General features: G+C 43.8%; 1 long non-coding RNA gene across 1 annotated transcript; it reads right to left on the reverse strand.

The window, feature by feature from the left end:
* Positions 1-532: 532 nt before the first annotated feature.
* On the reverse strand, positions 533-3,361 carry LOC139796790 (uncharacterized). The gene is made up of 2 exons (XR_011726148.1): positions 3,056-3,361; positions 533-776 (listed from the first exon to the last, which is right to left on the reverse strand). It is a non-coding gene; the product is annotated as an uncharacterized lncRNA (long non-coding RNA).
* Positions 3,362-5,558: the final 2,197 nt, after the last annotated feature.

The following is a 5,558-nucleotide window of genomic DNA, read 5'->3' on the forward strand; positions in this document are numbered from 1 at the left end:
CAGGCACTGAGGTCAGGCTGACAGGCCTGGAGTTTCCCAGGTCCTCCTTCCGGCCCTTTTTGTGGATTGGTGTGACATTCGCCAACTTCCAGTCATCTGGGATGTCCCCAGTGAGCCAGAACTGTTGATAGAGGGGCTTGGAGAGCTCTTCTGCCAGCTCTCTCATCACCCTTGGGTGGATCCCATCCGGTCCCATAGACTTGTGGGGATCCAAGCAGCTCAGTAGGTCACTGACTGTGTCCTCCAGGATTTCAGGGGGGCTGTTTAGATTCTTGTCACCTTCTGTAAGCTCCAGAAGCCAGCTGTCCTCAGGATAACCTTTCTGTTGAAAACTGAGGTAAAGAAGGTGTTACATACCTCAGCCTTTTCTTCATCTTTGACAACTATATTCCCACCTATTTCTATCAAAGTCAGGGGGTTTTCACCCTCTTTTCTCATCCAACAATGACCCTTCTTCGTGCCATCTTACACAAATTCTCCCTCCTTTTGCTCCTCGTCAGAGATCACGGAAAGAGAGTCCAAATGAATAAAAGGCTTTTAAAATTTTATATATTGTCTCAGATGATTTGATTTACTTCTTGCTGTGTGTTTCTGGAGGTCCATATCTGCTCTCCATATGCAGGCACCACCTTCTTGTGCGCAGTCTCCCTGTAGACAACAGGCAGCAAGACTCAGCACTGGTGGCTCATCATTAGCAAGCTGAACCACAGCACAGGGAGCTGCTATGTGACTGTTCCTCATTACAGCCACCTCGGAGACCTGCAGAGACACATGACCTGAAAACAGGATTATTAACAGCAAAATCAAGGGAACTTCAGAGCCTGCAGCCCCTCCTGAAAGAGTCCCGGTGGCTTTCACCTTGATTTGGTGAGGAAGGTCTTTGCTGGGGTGGATGAAGTCAAGAGCCCAGGTGTCTCCCATTTGAGCCCCAAAAGAGTTTTTTCCACTCTTTTTACTGTTAGCAGCTCTGAGCTCACAGGTGGGGAGCAGCTTGAACCTTTCTGGCATGACACAGAACTCGAGTTCCATCACCACAGAGTTACAGGAATTGAAAAATGAGACTAAATGTATAAACCTCCTTTACCATAGGAGAAGGAAAGTTTCCTTAGAGTGGAATAAATGTGGAAGAATGGCAGCATCCATACGGAAGTTTTAAAGCAAAGTTGCATTTATTTTGAAAGGTCATTTATCTAGGACTGGGAATTTCCCTGCCATGGAGGCTGTGTGCCTTGTATCATGACACCTTCACAGAAGACTTCCATAGCCACATACTTCCTTTCTGCAGAGTTAATCCAGCTCAGAATTTCTTGGAAAAGAGGTAGGAAAGTACCATAAAGACTTCCAAGGGTCCTCCCCTTTATCCAAGAGAAAAAGAGGTTCCATTAAGTTAGGGAGTACATGTGTATTGGAAAGGAGAGTGCTCTGAACAGCCTTCAGTTTTTGACATCAGTTTAAAAAATGCCCACACTAGAACTGGACTCCAAACTTCCACAGCAGCTTCACCAAAAATGAAACCCAGCAATGCCTCCTGTTTATCCCATTCATTTGCCCAAGGCTGCTGTTAGTTCCAAATCGTTGTGCTGGTGTTAGCTGACTGCAAATACAACCCTAGAACAGGTTTTCTTGGAAAAGACCTTTAGGATCATCAAGTCCAACTGGTAATGTCCCTGAAGGAGAGTTTCCCACAGAACACTCTGCTGATTTCCAGTGTACAGATGAACCAAGAGGCACTTCTGCATTTTGAGATGATGACCCTGCACCGTGCTGGGTATTTGTCCATAAACTCAGGGCTTTGCATTTGCCTGTCCTAAGACTTCCCTTAATTAAGCTTCTTTACCAGGTACTCATAGAATGGCTGAGGTTGGAAGGGACCTTAGGGATCAACTGCTCCAACCTCTCATCCAGCCCAGGTTGCTCCAAGCCTCATCCAACCTGGCCTTGAACACCTCCAGGGAGGGGGCAGCCACAGCTTCTCTGGGCAATCTGTTCCAGAGGCTCAGCACCCTCCTCCTGAAGAACTTCTTCCTCAGCTCCAGCTTGAACCTCTTCTCCTGCAGTTTCAATCCATTTCCCCTTCTCCTATCCCTGGACACTGAGGAAAAGTCCCTCTGCAGCCTTCCTGGAGGTTCCCTTCAGGCACTGGAAGGTGCTCTAAGGTCCCCCTGGAGTCTTCTCTTCTCCAGGCTGAACAACCCCAGCTCCTCAGCCTCTCCTCACAGCAGAAGTGCTCCAGCTCCTGAGTCATCTTTGTGGCTCTCCCCCCCTCCTTCCAACAAATCTATGTCCTTAGTTATCTATACTTAGATATAGTTATACAGATAAAATACATACAACCATATAATTATATATATATTTTATCTCTCTCTATACATACCTGTAGTTATCAGTATCTATCTATATCCATAGTTATCTATGTCCTTAGTTAGATAACTCCTAGTTATCCTCATCCTAGTAGCCTTTGTTTGCTACTCCCATTAATGTGATTTGAAACAACAAGGTCAGTTTTGGAACTCTCTCTCACTCTTCACAAATGATGCAATCACCTGGGATTTTCTTGAAGATCTTAAAGAAAACACAATGAAAAGCACAAGTGCAAGTGCTTGCAGGAGTCCATTAGAAACAGCCTTTGGTCATTGATGAATCCTTTATAACAAATCCACTTCAGGATTTTTCCATTAGCTATTTTTAACCCCTTTATTAGGCACTCATATTGATTTTCTGTATATTTTTCCCCTCAGGTTTGGATACTGTACAATATTGAGTCAACACGGTTGCTGCTATCAGCTGCTCCTGTGATTTTATTAAGGAACAAGATAAAATGGGCTCCTTGACAGGAACCATTTCCCATGAAAACTCCTGGCTGCTGTTTCACCACATCCCCACTCTCCACCTCCTTATTATTTGGTCTAAACCACTTCATTATGCCCAGGACAGGAGCAACATTGGCCTGGCCAGCCTGAAATTACCTCAGTCACACTTTGCAAATATTGACCCAAAGCTGTTTTATTTCTTAGGAAAGATCTCCTGGACTATTTCTAAACCCTCACAATCCCACCTTTTGTGAAAAGAATCCTTTGAAGAACCAGCTCCTGAAATGCCAGCCTGCAAGTCCTCTAGACTGCCACTTTTCCAATGTTGTGCTGTTTGATGTTCTTTTTGAAGCTGCTTGGATGGGAAGTGTTCCATCATAATTATATAATGTGGACGTGGCACTCAACTTTGCCCCCAAAATAGGCAGGAAATATTTATCAAACTCTTCTGCTTTTCCAGTTTCACAGCTATCCAAATATCTTTGGATACACTGAGAGTATTAGGAATCAGACTCCACTAAAATATTGTTCATCAAGTTAAGCAGGGTCCCAAAAAATCTTTGCTTCCAGCATGGTGTTTTCTGCACAGGGAATATTAACTCTCTGTCTCTTTTAGAAGGGAAGTTGGTAAACTGGGTTAAAAATCTCCTTTGTCAATGTTTTACCCTGCTGGACATGGGAGGCTTGTCTGTTTGTTTATGTGTTCCTTTCCCTTGGACACCAGCACTTTTGGTACAGCTTTTATGGAAGCCAAGGTCAAAAGTGCTTTTCACTGATCTGAAATGTTCTTCTCTAGCCACAGCTCCACATTCCTGTACCCCATCTGCAAGCAGGAGAAGAAGAACCCCTTAGCTCTGAAGACAAAAATTAGGGGGCAAGGAGAGGGGAATTTCTGTGACATCAGATACTGTCCCTGTCAATGCAGCACAGTTACATTTTGCATGGTTTTCCTTTCCTTTCCTTTCCTTTCCTTTCCTTTCCTTTCCTTTCCTTTCCTTTCCTTTCCTTTCCTTTCCTTTCCTTTCCTTTCCTTTCCTTTCCTTTCCTTTCCTTTCCTTTCCTTTCCTTTCCTTTCCTTTCCTTTCTTTCCTTTCCTTTCCTTTCCTTTCCTTTCCTTTCCTTTCCTTTCCTTTCCTTTCCTTTCCTTTCCTTTCCTTTCCTTTCCTTTCCTTTCCTTTCCTTTCCTTTCCTTTCCTTTCCTTTCCTTTCCTTTCCTTTCCTTTCCTTTCCTTTCCTTTCCTTTCCTTTCCTTTCCCTTTCCTTTCCTTTCCTTTCCTTTCCTTTCCTTTCCTTTCCTTTCCTTTCCTTTCCTTTCCTTTCCTTTCCTTTCCTTTCCTTTCCTTTCCTTTCCTTTCCTTTCCTTTCCTTTCCTTTCCTTTCCTTTCCTTTCCTTTCCTTTCCTTTCCTTTCCTTTCCTTTCCTTTCCTTTCCTTTCCTTTCCTTTCCTTTCCTTTCCTTTCCTTTCCTTTCCTTTCCTTTCCTTTCCTTTCCTTTCCTTTCCTTTCCTTTCCTTTCCTTTCCTTTCCTTTCCTTTCCTTTCCTTTCCCTTTCCTTTCCTTTCCTTTCCTTTCCTTTCCTTTCCTTTCCTTTCCTTTCCTTTCCTTTCCTTTCCTTTCCTTTCCTTTCCTTTCCTTTCCTTTCCTTTCCTTTCCTTTCCTTTCCTTTCCTTTCCTTTCCTTTCCTTTCCTTTCCTTTCCTTTCCTTGTGCTGCTGGTGTGGGCTCAGCCTCCAACATCTCCTCCTGGCTCCTCTTTATCCCTTGCTGAGGCTTTTATCACACAAACTAATATTGTTGTAGACACGTTGGACATGAACTATGACTTTTTCTTTCCTTAAAAAAACATCCTGACCCTACACTTGTCCCCACCCTGGTTAAAAAGGAGGCAAAATGGGGAAGATATAAAAGCAGAAAATGGAGGGGCCACACTCAGTCTCCAAGACAGGAGCCCTTCAGCCTTTTTCTGTTAAAAGGAGCTGGTCAGTAGGTAGGCTCACTTACTAAAATACTGCTCTGTAGGTGTGTGTCTTGCTACTCATGCTCATAGGGGTGGATATAAGGTCTGTCCTGTAAATAGGATTGCAACCCAGAGGCACGTCCTGCCCCAGAGATAACACTTCAAACTCAGCTCCTGCTCCTCACAAAATGCTGAAGTCCATCTCCAAGGCTGCCAAAGCTTCTTCCTCTACACACTGCCCCCTAAATGATGCCATCTTTTTTCCAAGGTTTTTCCCTGCCTTCCAGAATACTGTCCCAAGAGAGTTTTGTCACATGTCCCTTGGCTCTGGCATTGAGGTAATTCCCAGTATTAGAAGGGTCACTATCAGTGCTCATTCTTGTTTTCCCTTGCTAGAGATGGGGAGCATGTGCATGAAAATAATGTAGGAAAGGGAGTTCCTGGGCTGTTGTAACATAATAAAAAAAGGTTCTTGAAGCCTCACTTTCTCCAGGTCTTCCATTTAGCCAAAGCCATTAAAATATAACCTGAGAGTAAACATATTTCTCCCCATTTTTTTTTTTTTTTTTTTTTTTTTGTGTGTGTGTGTGTGGTTTTGCTTTGTTTGTTTTTCTTCCTGATGAGGTCCTCTGAGTGTGGTCACATGGGAGCTAAATGACTTTCTTAAATCCAAGAACAATAAAGTTGACAGAGAGAACTTCCCTAGCAGGGACAGGGGCAGGAGAAGGGTGTTGTGTAACATTCTGGTGAGCGTTGGCTGTGGGCTTGACCAGCTCAAGGTTGAAAACAAAGG

This window comes from Heliangelus exortis, chromosome 5 (assembly GCF_036169615.1).
Source record: "Heliangelus exortis chromosome 5, bHelExo1.hap1, whole genome shotgun sequence".
Lineage (NCBI taxonomy): Eukaryota > Metazoa > Chordata > Aves > Apodiformes > Trochilidae > Heliangelus > Heliangelus exortis.